General features: G+C 41.7%; 1 protein-coding gene across 1 annotated transcript in view; it reads left to right on the top strand.

Annotated features, from left to right (window-relative positions):
- The window catches only part of LOC137653520 (fibrillin-1-like), a 234878-nt gene that overhangs the window by 39154 nt on the left and 182820 nt on the right, over positions 1 to 12904 (top strand).

Below are 12904 nucleotides of genomic sequence, written 5' to 3'. Positions count from 1 at the left end.
TTTGGTTATGTGCCATTAATTTAGTCTTTCTATTAAACAGAAAAATAACATTTTAGAATTGTCTGAATATTGAAAATTTAAAATTTTACAGGTTGATAATCGAAACTTTCAAGGGATGCTAATATCTTTTTCTAGCATAAATTTTTTTAGACAGGATAATTAAATTGCCAGTTAGAGAGCCCCATAAGGTCAACATTCTCATGATTGTCAGGGTATTGTCCACTCGCTTCCGAATCAAGGAAGCCCAACTTAATATTTTGACTGCTTTTAATAACACAATATATCAAGGTTATTGATAGTATTTGCTGCTATTAACTTTCAGAATTCAATGTATGCACTAAGAAATATGTAGTCAACAGGTACTTTGGTAAATAAAGGGATTTTGACGAAGGAAAAATCTATTTCTGGGCGACGAGACCTGTGCCGCCCAGTGAAATGCTCCTTTTACATCATTTCTAAGGTAAAAACTGCTATGAATTTACCAGAGAAAAAAGTTGCATAGGAATGCCAGGTTGAACCCAGCCTGCTCACCTAATAAGGTGTTGGTATAATAATACTGGGGCGTGATAAATCACAACCCGAGGTCTCGCACCATTTAGATATCTCCTCTTCAATATCCCTGTTACAGGGAGGTGCCGTTCAACACCCACCTCCGAACTCCACTACCAACAACCCAACCCACGCCAGTGACGTCACTCCTCATAGCACCCAAGTTTGGGGCCCATGATGGGAGGGAAGTCAGGGAGGGTTCACTGGGCGGCACAGGTCTCTCGCCCAGATAATTTTTCCTTCGTCAAAATACCTTTTCTGGGCTCCACCTGTGCCGCTCCGTGAAATTGTACCAGAGAAAAGGTCCCAAAACTTGGAACAATACTTGAGGGGAAAGTAAATTAAAGACAAAATAATACCAAAACATTGTTTTAATTCAAAGAAATAGGACATACTAGGTATCCAGTGAATAAATAACATAAAGGAGGGATGGTAAATACAATGTAGCAAAAATCCCAAAACTAAGGGATGACAAGTCAAAGCAAGGTAAAATAACGATGCAAGATCAAAATAATTTACAACCCTAAGGGTAAGAATAAAAAAAATCAACTCTAGGGAGAGTAAGACTATTAACAGGTATGATAAATAACATTGCACCATAAGGGTGTAGCTCAGGTAAAACAAAACCAAAAACTACGTAGGAACAATAAGTAAGGCAGGTAGGAGGAAGAAGGATAGAGCAAGACATTGTGATTAAGACTCATTACCTTCAGGAGGAACCACATATAAGGTCTGTGTCTTCAATTGCACAAAAAATAGGCTTATTGAGAGTCTTTCAAGATTTTCGGTGATCAATCTATTCTGAAGAAGTGTTTTAATTCTTTCATTCTACCTTGTTTTGAGTATTGTTCTCCTGTCTGGTCTTCAGCTGCTGATTCTCATCTTAATTTGTTGGACAGAAACTTACGGTCTATTAAATTTCTTATTCCTGATCTAGATATTAATCTCTGGCGCCGTCGTTCAATTAGTTCATTATGCATGTTGCATAAGACTTTTCATAACTCTGACCATTCTTTACATTCAGATCTCCCTGGACAATTCTATCCTGTTCGTAATACTAGGCAGGCAGTTAATTCTAATAGCCAGGCCTTCTCCATCACGAGGCTCAATACTACGCAGTACTAGAAGTTTTATTCCAGCTGTTACCAAGTTGTGGAATGATCTTCCTAATCGGGTGGTTGAATCAGTAGAACTTCAAAAGTTCAAAGTTGGAGCAAATGCTTTTTTGTTGACCAGGCGGACATGAGTCTTTTATAGTTTATTTATGACATATTTGTTTTTGATGTTGTTAATAGTTTATATATGACACGTCTGTTTTGACGTTGTTACTGTTTTTAGAATGATTTATTGTTAATTTGTTCTCTTCATTTATTTATTTCCTTATTTCCTTTCCTCACTGGGCTATTTTTCCCTGTTGGAGCCCCTGGGCTTATAGCATCTTGCTTTTCCAACTACGGTTGTAGCTTGGATAGTAATAATAATAATAATAATAATGACACTGTAGCAAATTTTAGGGCTTCCAAAGGTTTTAAATAGTGGCGTTTAAAAACTTTAGGGGACTTCCAGCCTGTATATTTCGAAAGTTCATCAAAGTTCATGTGATGAAAGTAATTAACTGAAGTACAGCTCGTATATCATGGGCGTGAGGGAATGACTCAGGGTTAGCCTGTTTAATATAATAATCTATTGTCCGATTCCTTTCAGGGTAATGGTTCCTCAGTTTTCTCTAATGAATAAGGGCCCTGAGGACTTCATGGAAGTTCTATTTAAGTAGGCTTTCAGAGTGTTAACTGGACATAATGATGGATCCTGAGGAAGTGGAACAATCTTCCAGGAGGACCATCTGTTCTGGGGGTCCTCATTTTTAGCCAAGAAAACTTTGTCAGGGGAGAGAAGGACTTCCCTGACGAGAGAAATTCAATATGACCTGGATCTCTAGTCAAGGCTGAAAGTTCTGAAATTCTGGCGCCAGAAGCTAGGCTCAATAGGAACAAGGTTTTCCTTAATAATGGTATGTAATTACAAGATTCTTTAAGAGTGTCAGAGGCCAGCTTAAGGACATCATTCAGAAACCAGGAAACTGAGCTAGGGCGAGTCGATGGTTTCAATCTGGCGCAGGCTCTCGGAATTTATGAGAAGTATGAATCCGTAAGGTCAATATTAAAACCAATATGGAAAATCCTTTTCAAGGCTGATTTAATTGTAGTAATTGTATTGGCCGCTAGGCCTGATTCAAATAGTTCTGAAGAAGGTTACTGTCAGATTCATAGTCATCATTTCAACCTTTGAGTCCCTTAAGAACTTTGCAAGTTTTTAAACAGCCGAATCATATTGTCAAAGGGTGGATTCCCTTTTATCTGATTCCTAAAAAAGGGTATTTTGAGGATCAATATCTGCACCTCTTTGGGCTGCAAATTTCATGAAGTCCATAAAGTTAGGGCGCACTGAATTTATGAGGAAGCTAACACATTGCGAGTTTGTACTACTTGTGTTAGTATTGGATTGGGTATGTCGAGGGTGGAGACCCAGTTCCACCAGCAGGGGAAACCAATTGCTCTTGGGCCAGTTGGGGGCTACTAGAGCCACTTGGCCTCTGAAAGTCCTGAGTTTGTCCAACACTTTCATAAACAGATTTATCGGTGGGAATAAGTAAATCTTCTCCCAAGTGTTCCAATCTAACGACATTGCATCTGTGGCATAAGCCTGAGGGTCCAGGTTGGGGGCTACGTAACACTCTTGTTTGTGGTTGGACTCTGTTGCAAACAGGTCTACCTGGAGCCCCGGGACCTGAGATAAGATCCATTTGAATGAGTGTTGATCCAGTGACCACTCCGACTCCAACGGAGTTGTCCTCGAAAGTGCATCCGCCACTACATTCCGCACCCCCGCAAGATGGACCGCCGACTGATGCCACTGGTTCGATGCTGCCATGGAAAATATTGCTAACATGACATGATTTATGTGGGCTGACTTGGAGCCGCCTCTGTTTATGCAGTGGACTATGACTGCGCTGTCTAGAACTAATCTGATTTGTTGGTTCTTGGCTGGGGTCAAGTCTTTTTAGAGTAAGGAATACCGCCATGGCGTCTAGGACATTGATCCCTCTTAACGAGAGAATGCCTTGATGAAGTCATTGGGCTTCAGCACGGCATATCATTCCCGTGCTGAAGGCTTGTAACGGGCAAGAGGGCTCTCGAACTGGGGAATTTCTTTTTCTCAGTTTGACTCTAAATTTCTCTCATTCTTTTTCTATTACTTCTTATTGCTTATTCCTCCTTCATAATTATCAGCTCTCTCCAACCTTGCTGTCAAATCTCTTACCCATTTCACTGTCCAGGTTTTTTAGAGGGGACATATTATCCATGATCGGTTTTTATTTCAAAATCAATTGTGGGAGCTGTGGTGGTCTTGCCAACTGCCCAAAAATGTTTGGACACCTAGGAGTGTCAGTATTCCCATACTGGCACGCGGAACTATCTCTTAGGAAATTTGGCCTTCGGATTCCAGGGGTTGGCGATTTCATAGAGATAGGACTCTGCATTCTGTCCGGTTTGCCTGCCTCTATGATTAGAGTGGGGATGATTGTATTCTTGAAATGCTCTGTCCCATCAAGCGGGTTTGGCATACACTTGAGCCACTCTAATCATAGTGGTACCATCCCTTTGTGGTAGGGTAGGGAGTGGACATTTGGTAAGCAGCTTTCACAGGTGTCATTGATGGAGAAATTAATTCCAGGAAAGGCTAACGGTGTCCTCTTTGGAATTTCAGACAGTCTTAATTTTTTCTCTCCTTTAAACTTTTTTTTTTTCCATTGTTTTTTTTTTTCATTGTTATTATGACCCCTTCCCTCCCCCCAAAAAATTAATGAGTAAACTTAATATTCCCCCTGCCCCTGGATCAAATGGCGAACCCCAGACACCGTTGACGACTTCTGCTTGTTTAAATAGGGAAAGCTCTGTTTACAACCTCTGCAATAAAAAGGATTCCTCCAACAATGCTTCTCTGACCAGTGTTGTTAAAGACAATTTATCGGCACTGGTGGAAAATGATTCTTATAATAACAGTAATACTTTACTCTCTGGTTCTGGCTCATTACCAGATCCAACAAAAAATCTGAAAATTCTCCACTTAAAAAAAACATACCAATTGGTTGTAGCTATGACATAATTCATGAAGCCTTCTGTAGATTTGGGGCAATCAAAGAAATTTTAATGGAGCTTAATGGTAGTAAAGGCTTTTAGGAAGCTTGGGTATCATTTTCAAGTTTTGAGGTTGCTTTAGAAGCAAATAAAAATTTAGAGAGCATAAAAATTGACTATTGTTTGATTTCTGGGGCTCGGTGATAAAGCACAGAGACACCTAACGGTATATAAACCAGAAGAATGGATGGAAAAAGAATAGACTTCCAGAAGTAAGAACCCCCAAGCCCCCAACATGGATAATTGCATCTGGGAAGATAGATAATTATAACTATTATAAGATTAGTAAATTTATAAAAAAAAAATTGGTTTAATTAAAAGTAAGGATATTAGCAGATATGGGAAGCAATCTGTTTTGATTAATGCAAAATCAGATACTCAAGCTCACATGCTTTGTGGCATGAAGATTGCAGAAATTGATCCTATTAAGGATATTAAACCACATATGAGCTTCAGCTATGGTAAAGGAGTAGTATTTGATAAAGATCTATATGAATTTTCAGAACCAGAAATTCTGGACATGTGCCCTGTTAATGTTTGGAAAGTAAGTAAGATCCCTCAAACAAGCATGGTAGTTTTAACATTTGAAACCCCTGTTATACCAGATCATATAATTATTGAGAATGAAAGAGTACGTGTTCGAGAATATAAACCTAGGCCTTTACAATGCTTTAATTGTTTCAAGTACGGTCACCCTTCCCGGTACTGCAATAATACGAAGATCTGTATTAACTGTTCTTTGTTAGAACATGGCCAATGCAACAGAGATACAACCTGTGCAAACTGTAAAGATCATCATAAATCAAATGATAAAAGATGTAGAGAATTCAAGAAAGAAGCTGCAATCTTGAAAGCAAATGCTGAACATATAAGTGTAGGTTATGCAAAGCATTTATTCAATCGGCAACTTAATTTTGCTCGCGCTGTTAAGATGCCACCAAAAGATTATAATCCACTACCCCTTGCTACCACAGGGGGGCCAGTGGCAGCACCTGGCCTGTCAGGTGCATCTCCCTTAGTGGTAGTAGCCCAGCCATCTTGGTCAAGTGCTCAGCCTATAAAAGCCAGAGCACAAACCTCCAAAGAGGTCAATATGGTTTCCAACATACCAAAAGTATTGTCACCGATAGGAGCATCTCCCCTAGAGGTAGTAGCCCAGCCTTCTGGGTTAAGTGCTCGAACTGTTGAAGTTCTAGCACGATCCTCCAAGGAAGCCAATGTGGCTTCCACCACCTTAAATGTATTGTCTCAGGCAGAATCTCTACCTGATTTGATGGAGATTGGAAAACAAGATCTTCCAAAGAGGAAAAGGTCCCCATCATCCTCACCTTCATCTAAGTCGGGTAAGTGCCCTACTGCTCATGATCCTAAGGTTGACTCTTATAAAGATCCTAGAAAGAAAGACAAGAAGAGTGGTGGCCTAGTAAAGCCTTCCATCTCCAGGCCTTGCATGGCTTCATCTGAAAAGTCCCAAAAGACAAATGAGACAAAGAAAAATAATAACAAAAGATAATGTCTATCATCCAATGGAATTGCAGAGGTCTAAGTACTAGCATTGAGCAAATAAAAACTTTAACCAGGGACTCAGACACGAAGGTAATTTATCTACAGGAAACCAAGATTAGTGACAAACCATTTAATCCTGGACTCTCTTATCATTTTTGTAGATCCCCTCCTTTGCAAGCTGCAAGAGCTCAAGGTGGTACAGGTTTTATTATTCACAAATCTGTAAAATTTGAAACAATCCTACTCAATACACCACTACAGGCATGTGCAGTTAGAACTCATATCAGGAAAAAAATTACTTTATGCTCGCTATATATTGAACCATCCTTAGAACTTTTCCTCTTAGATCATGCTGGTAATCCAAGAAGGCTTAGACTTTCTGACCTCCAAGACCTGATCAATCAGCTTCCTGCCCCTTTTATTTTAATGGGTGATTTTAATGCAAAGCATACTTTATGGGGTGGAAATGTGTGCGATAGATGGGGTAATCTTGTTGAAGAATTAATCGACAACAATGATGTAATACTAATGATTGATGGTTCTCCAACTAGGTATGATGTATTCCACAACTCTACATCAGCCATTGATTTGTCAATCTGTTCCTCATCCATTTGATTGGACTACCTTTGGTCAGTAAATGAACACCTACATGGTAGTGACCATTGGCCAATAATGTTAAATTATCCATAATCTTCCTTCTCAGTGTCCACCAAAATGGAAGATAGATGAGGCAGACTGGGCAGCTTATGAAAACTGTTCACACACCGATAAAGAGTATGATGAATTTACATCTCCAGTGCATGCCTATCAACATCTTGAAAATATTATCGATGATAATGCTAGCAAGTTTATGCCTAAAACATGCAGTTTACCTCATCGCTCTGTAGTTCCTTCCAACGCAAGAAAAGTGACCCGAACTTGCTTCAGAAGATACTTGAGAACAAACTATGGAGCAGATAGAATAGCGTACCTCAGAGCCTGTGCCAAACAAAAAAGAACTTTTAAAAAAGCAAAGAGCATCTTGGAAGAAATATATATCTAATATTAATACCAAACCTCCTTCAAAGGAAATATGGGACAAGATTAGAAAACTTCAAGGTAAATTCGTCCCTAAGCCTCTACCAATATTAAGGGAAAATAAGATATATATCTGACCCCAAAGATGTAGCAGAGGTTCTTGCTAAGCACTTTGCCCATGTATAAAGTGCTGACAACTATTCCCCAGCATTTCAACAAATTAGAGCATCAACATCTGTTGTTCCTCCTGCTTCAAATACTGAAGATTTTAACCTGCCTTTTAGTATGGAGGAGATGCAAAATGCAATCTCTAGCTCTTCTTTAACTGGCCCAGGTGAGGATGGCATTCGGTATGAAATGATATCACATCTTCCAGTGGATACCAATGAATTTTTATTAGAAACCTTTAATGGTCTATGGGCTTCCCATACATCTCCTGATTCCTGGCATACTTCAATTGTAATTCCAGGCCACAAGTCTGGTAAAGACCTTGAACTGCCATCTAGTTATAGGCCCATATCCTTGACCAGTTGCATATGCAAACTATTTGAGAGAATGATCAACAACAGACTTGTGTGGTATCTAGAATCAAAAAATCATTTAACTAACAGACAGTTTGGTTTTAGGAAGAACTGAAGTATGCTAGACCCTTTGCTGATGTTATCAAGGGAAATTTCAAATGCTTTTTCTAACCAAAACCAGGTGGTGGGTGTCTTTTTTTACCTCGAAAAGGCATATGACACCACCTGGAGGGGTGGTATTTTAAAGCAATTGGCCTCGTGGGGTATAGGAGGACATATGTTCTCTTTTATTGAAGAATTTTTATCAAACCGCTCAATTAAAGTGAGAGTAGGGTCAGAACTATCTTCATCCTACATGCAAGAAGGTGGTGTCCCCCAAGGCAGTGTATTGAGTGTGACCTTGTTTGCTGTTGCTATTAATAGTGTCATTAGTCACATACCTCCTGGCATACAAGGATCACTATTTGTCGATGACTTTGCAATTTATTATAGGGGATCATCTGCACTACAAGCATGCCAAAATCTTCAAATTGCAATAAATGCTGCTTCCGCATGGGCAAATTCTCGTGGATTCATGTTTTCTCTTCAGAAGACCAAAGCCATTCGCTTTACTCGTACTCGTAAAAGGGAAGAGATCCCCACCCTTTTCTTAAATGATTGTATTTTGCCATATGAGGATAGTGTCAAGTTTCTTGGAGTCATTTTCGACAAGAAAATGACATTTGGTCCCCATATAAATGACCTCTCTATCAGGGTTAAGAAGTCACTGAACATTCTGAAAGTGGTATCGCATTTTGATTGGGATGCTGATAGAACAACTTTCCTTAGAATTTATACATCTTTGTGTCTGAGCAAGTTAGACTATGCATGCCAAATATAAGGGTCAACTACAAAGACTTTACTTGGAAAACTTGATATTGTTCACAATGCTGGGCTTTGCATCTGCACAGGTGCTTACAGAACATCTCCCATTGACAGTCTCTATGTTGATTCTGGCATACCTCCCCTTTCCATTTGCAGAGAGGAGTTGAGTTTGAGGTTTTTAGCTAGGTCCCTTGCTGTGAGAAACAATCCTAACTGTAAATCTGTTAGGGCGCCTTTAGATCGGGCTCCTAACAGATCTAGAGTGCCTAAGCCTTTGGAAGTACAACTGAAAAATGATGCTAGAGAAATAGGCTTGTTAACAGCACAGATAGCAGAGGTAGGATATCCCAAGTCTCCTCCTTGGTGCAATCCACCTGTTAAAGTATGTTTTACGGCAGGAGGGAAAAATTCCTTACCTAGTAGGGTAATGAAAAGTGGGTTTTTAAATCATGCTGCTCAACATCATGGGAAACATGTTTTTACAGATGGCTCCAAATCGGCTGCAGGAGTTGGAAGTGCAGCTGTGGTGGGGGATATTGTTATTAGAAGGAAACTCCCATCCTCTTGTTCAATTTTTACTGCTGAGCTGTACGCAATAATTCTTGCAGTCCAACATATTTTTAAAAATGGCAACCAAAATAGTTTTTATACAATTTTTTATGGATTTCAATATTGTTTTACACTCATTAAAACAAATTATGCCAGGCCATCATCTAGTACAAGAGGTGCAGGACTGGTTAGTACTTCTGCAGTCTAGTTAGAGTATCAGTGTTCACTTCTGTTGGGTCCCTGCCCATGTTGGGGTGGATGGAAATGAACAAGTAGATAAGGCAGCAAAGGAAGCCTCAGGGCTAAGTAATCCATCCCCCTTGAGTACTTACAAAGATCTTAAAAGTGAGATTCATCTTTACTGTAAAAATAAGTGGCAAGCTCGATGGTCTGAACTGACCACCAATACAAAATTGAAACAAATCCACCCATTGGTGGATAAATGGTCATCTTGTAATTCTACAAGTAGAAGGGATACCATTATTTTAACTCGTCTGCGTATTGGCCACACACATGCAACGCACAATTATTTAATGAGTGGGGAAGGGAGACAGGCCCCCTCTTTGTAATACTGTCAAGTGACAATGGATGTTAAACATATTTTAGTCGATTGTCCTGTTTTTAATCTTCAGAGGAGGACACATTTACTCCAGGACAAACCTTTAAGAGAGATACTGGGGGAAAACTGTAATACCCTGAACTTGAGAAAATTTGTACAAAGTATTGGGTTATATTACGAGCTACAATTGATTTTATTAATTTATTTATTTATTTTACCCTTTTAATCCATATTTATTTCACATCTAGATTTTATTGTATGAAAGTGTTACGATTTGTATTAAAGATTAAAATGATACTAAATGGTGTGTACAGATATGATTGAATGATTTTCGTTATAGTGTATAGCGCTGAATGGCCTTTGATGCCCCAGTGCTTGGCTTAATGCCTAAATCCTATATTCAATTCAATTCTAGGACATTGATATGGAGTTGCCGGAATACAGTCGACCATAGTCCTTGGACCTTCCTGTGCTGGGAGTATCCCCCAGCCTGTTAAGGAGGCGTCTGTGTGAATGACGAGTCTTGGAGACGGGTATTGTAAGGGAACTGACTTTGCCAGACTTTTGACCTTTGTCCATGGCCGAAGTCTTTCTCAGAATTGGTGGAAGTCGAGCTCTTTTGTCTCGATATTTCCCGGTTGCCCTGGAGCGCCATACTCGGTTTGTCTTTCAGTTTGGCCATCAGAACAATATCTGTCACAGAGGCGAACTGTAAGGAGCCCAGGATTCTCTCTTGATTTCTCCTGGACATCAATTTGTCCTTGAAAACGTTTCGTGCTCTTTGCTATTTCTGTCCTCTTGGCTTTGGGGAGACATAGCGTATGAGAAAGTAGATCCCATTGTAATCCCAGCCATTGAAACTTGGTCTCCGGGACCAGGCGGGATTTTTCGAAGTTGACCTGGAACCCCAACTGTTGAAGGAATTTTAACACTGTTTGTTGCTGTGAGGCAGTTCTCAACGTTGTGTGACCAGATAAGCCATTCGTCCAGGTAAGCTACTATTTGAATTCCTTGGGTTCGTAGTTCTTGGATTACTGTCTCTGCCAGTTTGGTGAATATCCTGGGTGCTATGTTGAACCCGAATGGCATTACTTTGAATGCGTAGGCTTGGTTGCCTAGTTTGAAGCCTAGAAAAGGACGAAAATGCCTTGCTATCGAACTTGATTGTAGGCATCTGTAAGATCTATAGAGGTGGTGACGGCCCCACGGGGAAGTAAGGTCCGCACCTGAGAGACGGTTAACATGTGGAACGTGTCGCATCAAATATAAGAATTCAGACGGGACAGGTCTAGGATTACTCTTTGCTTGTCAGAGTCTTTCTTTGGCACGCTGAACAAGCGAGATTGAAATTTTAAGTGATGTATCCTTTTGATTGCATTCTTTTGCAACAGATCGTCTGCATATAAGGCTAGCTCCTTCATTGGAAGTTGATGGAAACTAGTTGGTGGAGGGGGCCCTTTTATCCAACTCCACCCCAGACTTTTGGAAATTATGCTGAAAGCCCAATTGCTGAACTTCCAACGGTTCCGGAAGACGTAGAGTCTTCCACCTACCTGAGGATCTTCAATGGTTCGTTGTCGATTTGCCGCCTCCGCTGAACCCTTTGCCTCGGGTGAAACCCCTTCCGCTACCTCTGTTACGAAAGGCACCCCTCGCACCTGAGCCTTTGGCGTGTTGGTAACCCTGGAAGGCACCTTTGGTTTCATAGTTGGGGTTAAAGGCAGGGGAGGTAGCATAAGAGGTCGTTGCTACCTGAGCCTTAGGGACCAACACATATTGCTGTTGAGGATGTCCTTTCGAAGTAGATGGCTGGCTACCTTGCGACACCGGAATGGTTTGAACCAACTGAAGTGGTTGCCGATTTTGAGAGGATTGGAAGGGCCTCAACTTCTTCCTGCCTCGAGCAGGGGTGCCGGCTGGCTCAAACTTTCGCTTTGGGACTAGGCCCCACCGAACCTTGAGGCTTTGGTTTACCCTGGCAGCCTCGCTGAGGATGTTGTTAACTAGGTCCTCCGGGAACAAGTCAGGACCCCAGACCGGGGCTTTAATGAGCCTGTTAGGCTCATGTCTGATGGTGGCCTCAGACAAGACGTGTCTCCGGCAACGAAGTCTGGCTGCGAGGAAGTCGTAGGCATCGGTCAGCAGGGTCTGAAGCAGAGATTTGGTTAGAACCTTAAAGAGGGGCTCCTCCTCGTACATTAGGGAGGTCATCTCAGCCATTGTTGCTGAGTTAATAGACCTGCTGAGCCTGGCCCGGGCTTCGAACTTGAGGTGGATCAAAGAGTCCGGGAGCCTGGGAAGACGCTCGCCGAACTGTGTGGAGGCACAGTCAGCACTTAGTTTGCCCGTCGTGAAGGTGGCTGGGGCGTTATGCCAACACTCGTGGTCTCCTGGGAACAGGAGGGAGGTCAGGTCCGTTTCCCGCAGTTGCGGTAACGGTTTGTCCTCCTTGATGGCCTGATGGGCTAGGTCCATCATTTTGGTGACACGGAGTGGGGGTTTGCTCGTCTACCACGAACATTGTGTAGGAGCTTTTGTGGGGTGTCAGCATGGTGTTCACACATTCCCACTCGTTCAGTGTTCGAACCCAGGTAGACTGGGCCTGTTCCTTCGGGTAGATCACAGTCTCCTTGGGAACTTTATCTAGCCTAACGAGAGCTTCCTCGGTCAAACGAGCAAAACGGGAAGGGGAATTGGAGACCGGCGGGTAGAACTCTAAGTCCTCGAGAGGCCGAGTGCCACATCCCTCGATGGTCAGCATGCCATCTTTGAAAGGAGAGTGCAGAGGCATTCTCCATGGGTTGGTTTTGGTGAACTCCGGGAGCTTGGAGGCGTCCGGGATGGCGTACTGTTGTTGTTGCGGTAGTCCCGAACGCATGAGGCTCTCCACAAGATTCTCTTGGTTCTGCATCCTCTCAGTGAGGGACATCATCATGGAACCGATCTGAGTTAGTAGCTTGTTGGAAAAAGCGTCCGGGTCAAAGGGAGCCACTGGGGTGGCTGTGGAGGCTGTCTTCGTTCTTGACCCATGAGAAGAATATGATGCGACAGCTGAGTCTTTGGGGACACTAGAAGAGGAAGTCTTGACAGACTTCGGGGATTTGGAAGACTTATGGGTCTTCAGCAAAGGCCTGCGTTGA

The sequence above is a fragment of the Palaemon carinicauda genome, chromosome 1 (genome assembly GCF_036898095.1).
Source record: "Palaemon carinicauda isolate YSFRI2023 chromosome 1, ASM3689809v2, whole genome shotgun sequence".
In the NCBI taxonomy this organism is placed as follows: Eukaryota; Metazoa; Arthropoda; class Malacostraca; order Decapoda; family Palaemonidae; genus Palaemon; species Palaemon carinicauda.
The sequence above is the reverse complement of the archived record's forward strand: the minus strand, read 5'-3'. Positions and strand labels throughout refer to the sequence as shown.